The sequence below is a fragment of the Tachypleus tridentatus genome, chromosome 13 (assembly GCF_004210375.1).
Source record: "Tachypleus tridentatus isolate NWPU-2018 chromosome 13, ASM421037v1, whole genome shotgun sequence".
Classification (NCBI taxonomy): Eukaryota; Metazoa; Arthropoda; class Merostomata; order Xiphosura; family Limulidae; genus Tachypleus; species Tachypleus tridentatus.
This window is the reverse complement of record NC_134837.1, coordinates 214,391,402-214,406,328: the sequence shown is the minus strand read 5'-3', so window position 1 is coordinate 214,406,328 and position 14,927 is coordinate 214,391,402. Positions and strand designations below refer to the sequence as shown.

Genomic DNA, 14,927 nt, shown 5'->3' with positions numbered 1-14,927 from the left:
GGCGAGCATGTTTGGCGCGACGGAGATGCGAATCCGCGACCCTCAGATTATGAGTCGCACGCCTTAACACGCTTGGCCATGCCGGGCCTTATTAAATAGCAAATTATATTTCTTAGTTGCATTAGTAATTAAATTCTTAGTTGCATTTAAACGCTAACTCACATTCTACTTAATCAACTGTATTTTAAAGAAATATATGTGTGTGTAAGATGAAATTGACACCAGCTTCCTGACGTAAGAAGTGACGTACGGATACTATTAATGTAGTAGAAGACTATGTAAATTTATGATCACATGAGGATGTAATCTCGTGATCTATTCAGTGAACAAATATCCTGCCAGAAGCTTCAAGAAGAGAGAGAGAGAGAGTTTGTTTGTTTGTCACTCGATCTTAATACTGATATTTCTAAGTGTTTTGTTGTTGTTGAACTCTACCTGTACCGATGGAAATGAATTTTATAAAAGCAGTAGATCAAAAGTCTATTTTATAGTGCGAATGAAGAAATCAATCTTCAGGTACAAATACGGTCGACTAACGTAATCTGATGGTATTGTAGTGGAACTAGGAATTAATTAACTGAAATCTTGTTTCTTTCCGATAGATTGGCGCTTCCCCATCTCAGGCGACTCAAAGGTAAGGATGTGGTTTTATAACACTAAAAACTGAGTTTAGATACCTACAATGGGCAGACAACAAATAACTCTTTCTGTGGCTTTGCATTTTACAACAAGCAAATAAAAACATACCAGTTTGTTTGTTTTCTTAATTTCGCAGAAAGCTACAAGAGGGCTATCTACGCTAGCCGTCCTTAATTTAGTAATGTAAGGCAGCTACTCATCACCACCAATCGCCAACTCTCGGGCTACCTCTTTAACCAACGAATATTGGGATTAATCATCACATTATAACGCCCCCACGACTGAAAGGGCGAGCACGTTTGGAGCGACGGAGATTCGAACCTGCGACCCTCAGAAAACGAGTGGAGGGTCTTAACAACCTGGCCATGCCAGGCTCTCTTTTTTTTTTCCTAATTCGATTATTTGAATTAATAAATGGCCCGGCGTGGCCAAGCATGTTGAGGCGTGCGACTCGTAATCTGAGGGTCGCGGGTTCGCATCCCGGTCGCGCCAAACATGCTCGCCCTTTCAGCCGTGGGGGCGTTATAATGTGACGGTCAATCCCACTATTTGTTGGTAAAAGAGTAGCCCAAGAGTTGGCGGTGGGTGGTGATGACTAGCTGCCTTCCCTCTAGTCTTACACTGCTAAATTAGGGACGGCTAGCACAGATAGCCCTCGAGTAGCTTTGTGCGAAATTCAAAAACAAACAAACAAAAAAACAAACAATGAACTAATAAATATTGATATTTATGTTTTATTGTTCGTTAATAATACTATCAAGTGCTGGCCAGACATGTGTTTGTTTATGTTGTTAATAAGTACTAAAGTTTATTGTAAGTGTTGTTGCACTTTAATAAATTGCTTTTTGGTTGAATTCCTGGTTATAGAGGTGTGTTGTTTTGTATGTATTTCTATGTGTTTTCTTATAGCAAAGCCACATCTGGCTATTTGCTAAATCTACCGAGGTGAATCGAAGTGCTATTTTAGACCGTTACAAAGTTAAAAAGCAGTATAAATGCTACCATATACACCACGTCAAGCAAACATAACTTATAATTAGTGTAGATACTATCATATACGTCACATGAAGAAAGCATAACTTATAAGCAGTACAGGTACTATCATATACGTCACATGAAGAAAATATTTCTTGAGATGAGAGACAATGAGTAATTTTGTAATTATTTTCAAGGACTATCTCAACTGGAGAAAACAAAACATTAAAATGAACTTTGTACACAAAAACAATATCTAACTTTATTAGCTATTTATATGCAAAAACGGCTCGTTTGGGTTGAGAAAATATTTCACATAGAAGAGCGAACAACGTTTCGACCTTCTTCGGTCATCGTCAGGTTCACAAAGAAAGAGGTAACTGACCGGAAGCTGACCACATGTTTGAAAGGGGTTGTGTAACTGTGTGTCGAAATGTAGAGGGCGGTATTAGATGTTTGAATATATAATTTTATTTATTATATTAATATAGGTATAAAGGCGTTCCTTTATATTGGTTTATTTTGGGTTTAAGTTGTTGTATAAGTAAGGCTTCTTTAATTTTGCGTTTGTTTATGTTTGTTTCTTTATTTAGTATTTGAGTGTTTTCTATGGTTATGTTGTGTTTATTTGACTTGCAGCGTTCGAAAACGTGTGAAGGTGACTTTTATGTTCTTTGAATCTGGTTTCCATTTTTCTACTTGTTTCTCCAATATAGAAGTCGTGGCAGTTATCACATTGTATTTTATAAATAATGTTGGTGTGGTATTTATCAGTGTAGTTTTACATAGTATAGACCTCAGTTTTGTGCTGGTTTTTGAATAAATTCGGTATTAACTGGAATGTCATATTTTTTTACTAATTTTGCCAAATGTTGGTTATTTGTTTGCTGATGTCAGGAATATATGGTATACAGCAGTATATGGTTTCGTGGTTTTTTTCGTGAGCTGTATTTACTTTAGTTGGTTGATTTTGCTTTCTGTCTAGGTGTGTGCGTATAATGTTTTCTACGGTTTGAGGAGGACACCTATTGATGTTGATGAAGTATTGTTTTATTTTGTCTAATTCATCGTTAATTTTATCTGGTGAGCATAGTTTTATGGCTGTGTTTATTTGGTTTCTTAGTATGTTGAGTTTTTGTTTTGTTTCATGTGCTGAGTCCCAAGGAATGTATAGTCCAGTATGGGTGATTTTTCGGTGGATTTCTGTTTTGAATTGTGTGTCAGTTCTTGTAATTTTGAGGTTAAGAAATTATATTTGATTGCTTTCTTCCTGTTTACATGTGAAGTTAATGTTGGGATGTATAGAGTTAATGTGATTGAAAAAATTAAGTATATGTTCTGTAGATTTGAATCCCGCAACCATGTCATCTACATATCTGTACCAGTATAGTGGTGGATGTAATGCTGTGTTAATTGCTTGTGTTTCAACTTGTGTCATAAAAAATATTGGCTAAAACTGGTGATACTGGGTTGCCCATGCTTAGGCCATTTGTTTGTATATAGTTTTGGTTGTTGAACATGAAGTTTGTCTTTATCGTGGTAAATTCTATGAGGATTGCTAACTGGTTACTGGGAATTTCTATAGTTGGGTTAGGGTCTCGGATATAAAGTTCTAAGGCTATCTTGCAGGCTTCAGTGGTTAAAACTTCTGTAAAGAGGGATATAACATCGAAACTGGCCATTAAGGCTTTATGATTAAGTTGATTTAGATTAGACTTGAAAATTACAGAATTACAGAATTACAAATTTATATTTTCCAGAAACACCTAAAAACAACATCTTAAACGATTTTTTCAAAGAATTTTCTCACAAAACCATCAACATAATTTCACAAAACAGAAAACTAAAAAACAATCTTACAAAAAGAGACATTAATTCCATTAAAAACCTAAAACAAGACAAAAACATAAAATTCTAAAAGCAGATAAAGGTAACGCTATAGTCATAATGAACACGAATGAATACATCCTATCAGACACGAACAAATTTAAACCAATACACACAAATCAAACAAAGACACACGAGACGCAACTGAACAAATTACTACTACAAATGAAAAAAGCCAACACAATTTCACAAACACTTTATTCCTACCTACGTAAAACCGACTCACGCACACCGCAAATATACGGCATCCCCAAACCTCATAAACCAGATTGTCCATTACGACCAATAATGTCCACAAATGAATCGTTTAATTACAATCTTGGTAAATACATAGCATCTGCATTCTCCAAATATGTAACATCAGCCAGCTCATTCATCAAAGACTCTTTTAATTTCAAGTCTAATCTAAATCAACTTAATCATAAAGCCCTAATGGCCAGTTTCGATGTCATATCCCTCTTTACAGAAGTTCCAACCACTGAAACCTCAAAGATAGCCTTAGAACTCTATATAAACCAAATAAAACACAGCCACAAAACTATGCTCACCAGATAAAATTAACGATGAATTAGACAAAATAAAACAATACTTCATCAACATCAATAAGTTTCCTTCACAAACCGTAGAAAACATTATACGCACACACCTAGACAGAAAGCAAAATCAACCAACTAAAGTAAATACAGCTCACGAATCAAAAAACCACGAAACCATATACTGCTGTATACCATATATTCCTGACATCAGCAAACAAATAACCAACATTTGGCAAAAAATAGTAAAAAAATATGACATTCCAGTTAATACCAAATTTATTCAAAAACCAGGCACAAAACTGAGGTCTATACTATGTAAAAACTACACTGACAAACACCACACCAACATTATTTATAAAATACAATGTGATAACTGCCACGACTTCTATATTGAGAAACAAGTAGAAAATGGAAACCAGATTCAAAGAACATAAAAAGTCACCTTCACACGTTTTCGAACACTGCAAGTCAAATAAACACAACATAACCATAGAAAACACTCAAATACTAAATAAAGAAACAAACATAAACAAACGCAAAATTAAAAAAAGCCTTACTTATACAACAACTTAAACCCAAAATAAACCAATATAAAGGAACGCCTTTATACCTATATTAATATAATAAATAAAATTATATATTCAAACATCTAATACCGCCCTCTACATTTCGACACACAGTTACACAACCCCTTTCAAACATGTGGTCAGCTTCCGGTCAGTTATCTTTTTCTTTGTGAACCTGACGATGACCAAAGAAGGTCGAAACGTTGTTCGCTCTTCTATGTAAAATATTTTCTCAACCCAAACGAGCCGTTTTTGCATATAAATTTCTCAACAAGTGGGTTTCTCGACATCACTGATTACTAACTTTATTAGCTGTTCTTCTCTGTCCCCCAGTGACACAGCTGAAAGCTATAACAATAAAAAGTGTTTCGATACACGTGGTAGGCATAACACGAGTAGACTATTGTTTAGCTTTGTGCTTAACTACAAGAAAACAATGTCCTTTGCTGGACAATACTAAGCCTACGGACTTACACGATAAAATTTGCGGTTCGATTCCCCGCAATGGACACGGAGGATAGCCTAATGTAGCTTTGTTCAAAACAATCAAACTAAACCCGTACTTGTTAGAAATGTCTTACGTATGCTCTGAGCTGAAATTGGATATTGTTAACTGTATAATTTGTATTTTTTGTTTCAAGAAAAGCAAAATAGAAATACAGTCCTTTTTGTTTCGATTAGATAAAAGCGTAGATGAAAAAAAACTGTTTAATTTCGTTTTGAATACGACTTGTTTCTCGTGCGTCATGTGCTACAACTAATTGTGACAAATATTTTTGTAAATTAGTATTTTTAGATTATTTGAAAAACCTCAGTCAATTCAATGTTTCACGTATGTGTTGTGTGTTTGTAATTATTTTTTATAGCAGCGTTAGTCGTTAGGTAATTTAACAAGAATATAGTTTTGGTTTGTTTCGCCAGGTTTGTATGTTTAATGTATCTTTAACAATTGAGATTCTTCTATTAGTCCAAACTAACCAGTGATATCCTCTAATAAATACAATGCCCTTTGTGTTTGCTTGTTTGGGGCCAGACGGCCAAAGTACGTTGAGTCAGTGTCATCGGTGATAGATCGCTGGCATCTGAGCACAATGGCCAAAGCGTTCATTACGAAAGGTTTTCCGTGGCGAGCAAAATTACAACCCGCTCAGCGTTTTACATTCAAATAGAACATTTGCCGACAATGACGAACGATCGTCTATTGTGAGAAGACATAAGCCCCGGACGAAGTTTGAACCGCCTCCTCTAGGGTTTACCGACACCTCTCATTACAATAACTAATCCACAGAATCGTGGCCATCATCTCATGATGTATATACGTAAGCCCTACCTGGTTGAGATTTTCATCCCTTGGGGGTCCGCCCACAAACATTGCCCTATTCATGAATCTTGTTGCAAAAACAAAACAAAAAACATTACTTGTTACTATGACAACGTACTAGTCAAAAAGCAAAGGTGTTGAAATTATAGATCCCTCGAGGCAGTAATGGTGTCCCTCTTGATAGCCATACATCCGGGCCTTTTGTGTCCTAAGGTGAATTTTTTATACGCCCCATCCATTACCTGTCAGCTACGAATGAAGAGCCAACTGAAATATCTCAGAAATGAACCGGTTACAAAGCAACATGACAACTAGCGCCTCCATATCTTCCTGATAACGACCAGAATTTTGCAGATTTCTCTCAAACAAAATAGATTATAGCATCCGTGCTAAAAAAAAACTTTGACAATTAACCATAAAAAAGATACTTAAAGTGTTTTCGTGATCCCATTAAATATAAAACTACTTATATAATTAAATAGGAATGGAGTGTGAAATAGCGAACATTTAACGAACTAAACGTAAGGAGTTAAAAAAAAGGCCAAAGATAATGAAACAATCACATTTTAAAACAAAAAGTTATTCGTTGGTAAAAGAGTAACCCAAGAATTGATGGTAGGTAGTGATGATTATCTGGCGTAGTGTTTTTATATAAATTTATTGGTTTCTTGATAAGTAATATGAAAGTATTAAAAGAAGCTTAAATAGAGAATCGATACTTTACAATTTATTTATAGTCAGTTACTTGTGTTGTTGTGTACAAATTACCCCACAGAGAAATACATGATAGGTTCACTTTTACTCTTAGGGAATATGTTTGACCTTTCAGCTGTGGAGACATTATAATTCGACGGTCAATCCCAGAATTCGTTGGCAAAAGAGTAGTCCTAGAGTTGGCGGTGACTGGTGATGACGAGCTGTCTACCCTTTTGTTTTTACTGCTAAAGTAGGGACGGTTAGCACAGATAGCCCTCGTGTATTTTTGGGCGAAATTCATATCAGATCAATTGTCCTTTTGGCCATGGTTGCGTTATAATATGAGGGTGATTTTTTATTTACTTTGGTAAAAAGAGTAGGCCTGGCATGGCCAGGTGGTTAGAGCGCTTGACTCGCAGTCTAAGGATTGAGGGTTTGAATTCACATCCCACCAAACATGCTCAACCTTTCAGCGGTGGGAGTGCTATAATGTGACAGTCAGTCCCATTATTCATTTATTTGTTTGTTTGTTTTTGAATTTCGTGCAAGGCTACACGAGGACTATCTGCGCTAGCCGTCCCTAATTTTGCAGTGTAAGTCTAGAGGGAAGGCAGCTAGTCATCGCTACCCACCGCTAACTCTTGGACTGCTTTTTTATTAACAAATAGTGGGATTGACCTTCACTATATAACGCCCCCACGGTTGAAAGGGCGAACATGTTTTGTGTGACGGGGATTCAAACTCGCGACCCTCGGATTACAAGTCGAGTATATCCATTGGTGAAAGAGTAGCCCAAGAGTTGATGATATATATTGATGACTAGTTGTCTTTTCTCTAGTCTTTGACTGCTAAATTAGAGACGGCCAGTGTAGATGTAGTTTTGCACGAAATTTAAAACTTACAATAAAAGAGTAGCCCAAGAGTTGGCGGCGGGTGGTGTTGACTAGCTGTTTTCCCTTCAGTCTACCTTTTCAAAATTAGGCACTGTTGGTTCTCGAATTAGCTATGCGTGAAATTTAAAAATAAACCTAAAAAATCCTGAAGTGGAATTCCACCCCTCTCCCTCCACAAACTGGAATAGCGGTCTGTTTGATGTAACAATACCTGTTATTATTATTATTTTTTGTTACTCTTTAAAGGCCCGGCATGGCCAGGTGGTTAAGACACTCGACTCGTAATCTGAGGGTCGCGTAATCTAATTCTTTGCGCGAAATTAAAAAAAACAAACAAACAAAGTTACTCTTCAAAACATGCTGAGTGCAGTATCATAACGGATCATCTCTGCGAACATAATTGATTGTTTATTTTCTGTATTGGTACAAATGGGAGGAGATTAAATGTTTTTAGATCTCTTCCTCGACCACGTGACTTGAGAAACCGCAGGATGAAGTTCCGATAAACTGAAGAGATTATCGAACACACAGAAAAGCATCTAATTTTATTAACTAAATTAAAAACCCGCACCTCCAGTGGTACAGCTGTATGTCTGCGGACTCGCATCACTAAAAACCGGGTTTTCAATACACGTAGGCCTGGCATGGCTCAGCACATATAGCTCATTAGTCATTATGCTTATTTCCAATAAAACAAAGAATCATTAAAAAACTAAACAAACGCTAGCTAGTTAAATCGTGGAGAAATGTTAAAAAAACCAATTTTCAAATGGCTGAGAACGGTATTCCAAGTTATATAAAAAAAAAACATTCTTCAAATGGCTGAGAACGGTATTTCAAGTTAAATAAAACCAATCTTCAAATGGCTGAGAACGGTATTCCAAGTTAGATAATTTGTTTGACATTTATATAACAAAAATAATTATTTAGAAACACATTCTTTATCCATATAGTTGAACTGTATCCCAAACATTACATTTCTCGTTTGGGATTAAATCTTTGTTGACGCCCTAACCTACCCGCGCTAGCTTAGGAACAAGCTCAAGGGCCAATAATGTTAAAAGAAAGTTAAAACTCGGAGTTCGGTATTCTCGGTTGACACAGAGTCGATTGTGTCGTTTTGTGCTTAAATACAAATAAACCATTTCGTTTTTACTTCTTTTCTGTAGTGACCCAAGCTACATTGATGAACAACTAAAGACGTTTGTTAGGATTCATAGTAACACTGAATGGACCTCGATGACTTTCAAAAATGTTTGTTTCTTGTTAAGCTATACAATGGGCTATCTGTGCTCTGCTCACTAGCTGGTATCTATCATTATAAGCCAGCAGACGTTTCTGTGTGTCAACTGGGGAGGAGGTACTTTCAGAAGAGATGTCACAACATTTGTTATGTTTCCTGTAATGAAAATGTTCGAAAACAATGACCTAATACCTTTTCGTTTCTTTCAACGAAATCATAATTTTTATCTCAACGGTACAACAGTCTTTCATCACTTTTAACACATATACAAACACTGTAGAGTGTAGACAATAAACCTAACAACTTACTCATGTTATATACAGCAGAACTTAAGTTACCACAGTTACATATATTATTTAGGCATGCGGAAGGCAGGTAATATATATATATATAAATATATGTAAACACTAAACCTAACAACGTATTCAGATCATACAAAGACGAATATCAGGTTACCACAGTAACGAGCGCTTTTTAAGTACATCCAAAGCAAGTATCCATGGTTTCAAGCAGTGTTATTTCAAATTAATGGCCCGGCCTGGCCAGATGGTTAAGACACTTGACTCGTAATCCGAGGGTCGCGGGTTCGAATCCCCATCAAACCAAACATGCTCGCTCTTTTAGCCGTAGGGGCGTTATAATGTGCGGTCAATCCCATTATTCGTTGGTAAAAGAGTAGCCAAGAGTTGGCAGTGGGTGGTGATGACTAGCTGCCTTCCCTCTAATTTTACACTGCTAAATTAAGGACGGCTAGCGCAGATAGCCCTCGTGTGGCTTTGCGAGAAATTCAAAATAAACCAAAGTTTATTTCTAATTAAACCAGATTTGATAACATCAGATAAAATCCTTCGACATATACTAAACGAAAACTGATCAACTTATCCGTTGGTCTGTATGTTAAACTACTGAACCATCTTAGTGTTTTATCTGCTACCAATATACCTTCAGGTGTCTTTCCAATAAAAGTTTTCAGAATATCGAAAATCTAATGGATTATTTGTGCTTCCTGATACCTGAGTTGATGTTATACACTGTTGTATTTGTTGTGTTAAAAGTGTCTCGCATAGTACGCGATAATGGGCAACACAGTAGCTCGTGACTGTTATTGTTTTAAAATCTTGAGATAAAGTTCATGTTCAAGGATTTATTTTGAAATATATGATTACAGTTAAAAGTACATTGTTTTAACTCGGTTCAAACATTCCCCGTTAGTTGACGGGTATTTCAGCTTGTATATATGCGAAATTTAAAAGAGAATCTATGACGTAGAGGCCTAATGCTTTCTTTGATTGGCCTTACCTATATAGTTTCGCCTATACAACAAGTATATATATATTAATAAACCAATGACCAATGTCTTTCATCCATGCTCTAAAACACGTTGCTGAAAATCATTCGTGTTGTCTCATTCTAGTCCTACCACTAGCCTAATCTAACAAAGCTGTTTTCATTCCAGACATACCGATTGCCTAGTGTAAACATGATATCTTATATTTCTTATTTGTTATTTTCATTTTTCCTGGTTAGTATTCGTTTAATATTTCCAAACAGTAGCTGATTCGTTGGTTTTGTTTGTTTGTTTGTTTTTTGAATTTCTCACAAAGCTACTCGAGGGCTATCTGTGCTATATTCCCTAATTTAGCAGTGAAAGACTAGAGTGAAGCCAGCTAGTCATCACCACCCACCGCCAACTCTTGAGCTACTCTTTAACCAACGAATAGTGGAATTGACCGTCACATTATAACGCATCCGCGGCTGAAAGGGCGAGCATGTTTGGCGCGACGGGGATGCGAACCCGCGAGCCTCAGATTACGAGGTCGCAAGCCTTAACACGCTTGGCCACGCCGAGCCACTCGTTGGTTTTGACTTTATAAAACTGGACTTGCCACTGATGAACTTAAGACACTTGAACGATCGGTAGAGACAGGTATAATATAAAACAAACAAAAGTGATTTGTCGATAACTAGAGCAATAACGCGTGTATGACAAACATGAGAAACTGCTGTCAAAGAAACTTAAAAAAAACAATAACAAGTGACTGACCAAACAAAATGGTGCAAACAGCTAATTAATATGTAATAGCATTTCAACACTTTCAAACTCAGGTATCGGAGTAGAAATGTAACTGCGCGAACAGTCAGAAAATGTATACATATTTATGCACGAGCTATATAAACAGTTTTAATTAGCTTTATTAGCAGTTGAATATACTAAAGCAAAGAGATCAGTTGAAAACCGTTTTTTTCTTAGATAGCCCCCCAGTGGCTTAGCGGTATGTCTGTAGACTTACAACACAAAAATCCTGGTTTCGATACCGGTGGTTGGCAAAGCACAGATAGTCCATTGTGTAGCTTCCTGCTCAATTTAAAACATCTTTTCTTATATTATTGTCTGCATGAGTAGAATAATTATTGAGTAAATACCCGAATTATTTATTTGTTTGTTTATAGTTAGGAAGAAAGCTATACAAAGGGCTGTCTGTGCTCTGCCCACTACGGGTATCGAAACCCGGTTTCTAGCACTGTAACTCCACAGTTTAACGGATTTATTTTGATATTGATGTTTGTTTTAGTCATATTTATAATTAGAAATGAATGTAACTTATACTGTTAAATGTCTATTGCAAAATTTCTGTCTATTTACTAAATTTGTAGAGGATTCTCGAGTGCAAGAATCAACAATATACTGTGTTTGTGTGTGTGTGTAAAATACTAGTGATTGTCATTATTGTTGTCAAGTAAGCTTTTGAGACCGTCGCCTAAAGTTTATAAACTGACGTGCCAAAAGACACTTTTACGTTGTTGGTTTGCTACAGTTAGTTTTCTGGAAATCTCTGAAGCTATAACTGTGATAAACTCTTATGAATTTGAAAACTATAAATATTTGACCAGGAGCATTTATATATTTCGGACATTATAAATCATTTAACTTTAGAGAATTATCTTTGGAAGTTAGTATTTCCATGAGGACATTAGATATCCTCGTCGGTGAAAAGTTAACTTGTAAACGGCGTAAGACCAGCCAAGAAAAGAGAGCTAGCTAACTACCCGTTAAGTATTTGTTTGTTTGTTTTTGAATTTCTTGGAGAGCTACACAAGAACTATATGCGCTAGCTGCCCCTAATTTTGCAGTGCAAGACTAAAGGGAAGGCAGCTAGTCATCACCACCCACCGCCAACTTTTGGGCCACTTTTTTACCAACGAACAGTGGGATAGACCATTACATTATAACGCCCCCACGGCTGAAAAGGCGAGCATGTTTGATGTGACAGGAATTCGAACCCACGACTCTCAGATTACGAGTTGAGCGTCCTAACCACCTTGCCATGCCGGGCAGTTCCCGTTCAGTGAAATGTACCCATCCATGTCAACTCGAAATTTATTCGCTCATCGTGAACCTTCGATAAAATATTCAGTTGCAGACCAGATAGGAGACTCGAAATTGTTTGTAAATTTGTAAAACTTGCTCCTCGCTAGTACGGCGGTAAGTCAACGGATTTACTACGCTAAAGTCAGGGGGTTCGATTGCCCTCGGTTGGCTCAGCAGATAACCCAATGTGGCTTTGCTATACGAAAATAAATACACTTGTAAAACTTTTGTATATAAATCATTATTTTTAATAATAATCATTTGTAATAACCGTTGTAAACTGTATTATTGGTTCTATGTGAAAACACATTTGTGTTAACAAAGAAAACTATGTGTATCAATCTTGTTGGTAAATATTATAAATTGAATACATATCGGTATTTACTTCTTTTCTAAATCCAAATTACAGTTTAACTCAGTTTCAAGCTATTTCAAATTGTGAAACGTAACGTAATAAATCGGAAACACGTCCGGAATAAATTATAATACGTGACAACACACATACCATTTTGCTACATTTGGGCACCCGAACAGTAACAAAAACGGCAGCGTATGATTGGACAAACATGTACTAGTTATTATTCTGGTCGTTATAAGTTGTTTTGAACATTTATTTCATCAAAACACATATACACCACTGCTTTATATAAAAGAATATAATCTTGGAATAATATTTTCGAAATTGTTCAACACTTTGTACAGACAGTTTTTTTTTACTTGGTGTAGTGTCATGTTTGGCCACATACCAGTAATTATAGGATATCAAATTATTCGACTGTTTAACAACAGTATGAAAAAAAACGGACATTGTTAGAACCATACTGCACCACCACTGTACAATATTCAGAATCCTAAACGTCATTGGAGTGAAGGAAACGTTGTTCCAGGAAAGTCTACTATCCAAGACGACCGTGTTGTGACCAGGTTAACAGGTGAAGGTGAAATAAAGTCTTGCAACACTTTATGACAGGTATAGCACGAACACGCTCATTCCAGGGTGTCTAGATTGTTTGTTTTGTTTGTTTGTTTGTTTTTGACTTTCGCACAAAGCTACTCGAGGGCTACCTGTGATAGCCGTCCCTAATTTAGTAGTGCAAGACTAGAGGGAAGGCAGCTAGTCATCACCACTCACCGCCAACTCTTGGGCTACTTTTTTACCAACGAATAGTGGGATGGACCGTAACATTATAACGTCCCCACGGCTGAAAAGGCGAGCATGTTTGGTGCAATAAGGATTCAAACCCGCGAACCTCGAATTACGAGTCGAGTGTCTTAACCACCTGGCCATGCTGGGTTATAGGTGTGAGCTGGAAGGGACATTCCTGATGGGTTAATTAACTCCTTTTTGTCCATTTAAAATTTTATGAATTTATAATTACCAGTTAATTATCAGTTACGTTTAGATAACCAACCGACATACGTGGTGTTACAAGTATAATTGATATATTTATGTAGTCTATTTAGCATGTTTACATCATAAAACGTTATTTATGTGCATAGATTTTACGGAATCAGCATGGTCAGGAGATTAGTGCGCTAGACTCGCATTCTGAGGATCAGAGGTTCTAATCTCCGTCACACCCTCGCTCTTCCAACCGTGGGAGCGCTATAATTTTACGGTCAATCCCACTATTAATTGGTAAAAAAGTAGCCCAAGAGTTGGCGATGTGTGGTGATGACTAGCTTCCTTCCTTCTAGTCTGCTAAATTAGGAACAGCTAACGCAGATAGCTTTGCACAAAATTCAAAAACAAATATACTTTTCATTCAAAAAAGTATTTGTTTGTTTTTTAAGAGTAAAGGCGAACTGGGCTGTCTGCTGTGTCAACCGCATGGGATCAAACCCCGGTTTTTAGTGTTGAACGTTACTGTTGATCCTCTGAACGATTGTTCACAAAATCTATTACAAGAAGTGAAGTCTGGTCCTCTCGATTACCAGGACACCACGGGCTATATATTAACATCAAACGGTTTTACTTATATATGCGTTTAAAAAGTAAAATGCCCCCAGTGGCACAGCGGTTTGTCTCCTGATTCACACCGCTAAAACCTGTTTTCGATACACGTGGTCAGCAGAGCACAGATAACCCATTGTATAGCTTTGTGTGTAATTCTAAAACAAAACAAAAAAGTCAAATAATGTTTAAAGAGAATTCGGTAACTGCAATGAATGGTTTTATTACAGTTAGAAACACATAACTGTTTTATTTAACTTTATATTCTGTTTTGAAAGTTTTACATTTCCGACGATCTGCGCACAAAACGCACAATAAGTGGACTGTAATAAGAATAAGAGTAGAATATATAAAAACAATTCTGCGAAAACATTAGCGTGTTTCTATCTTTTTTTCTTCAGATTTAATAAACAATGTTCATGTTTAATTAGGCTAAACCGGTAAGTTAAGAATTAAGATCATGTCTTGAATATCGAAGCTAGGCCATTTAATGTCTTTTTGTTATGCTCGTACGTGATATTGACTGAACATTAGACCATGAGGTGGTTATGTGTTATATTTATGGCGAAACGACTTCCTCTTGTTCAGGATGAGGCTCAAATGAAAAAAAAAAAAAGAGAGAGAGAGATCGTAGGTTAGCAATGTTTTGACAATTCTCATTACATAAAGTAATATCAGTACTTTACGATAAATTGAACTGATATCCTTGTCATTCGTAATCGTATTTAAATTATCCTACTACATTAATGTTCAGTGCAGGTAAACGATAATCTTAGCACCCCCCACAAAATATCTTAGAATCCATTTAATTATTAAATTATTATTTAAACAGCATAAACCCCCAAAA

The 14,927-nt window shown here is 36.4% G+C and overlaps 1 long non-coding RNA gene across 1 annotated transcript in view; it reads left to right on the top strand.

Moving 5' to 3' along the window:
- Window positions 1-340: 340 nt before the first annotated feature.
- The window catches only part of LOC143237608 (uncharacterized), a 77,919-nt gene continuing 63,332 nt past the window's right edge, over window positions 341-14,927 (top strand). The window contains exons 1-2 of the long non-coding RNA XR_013020161.1: window positions 341-516; window positions 603-634. This is a non-coding gene — a long non-coding RNA (uncharacterized LOC143237608). The remainder of the gene's footprint in view (window positions 517-602; window positions 635-14,927) is intronic.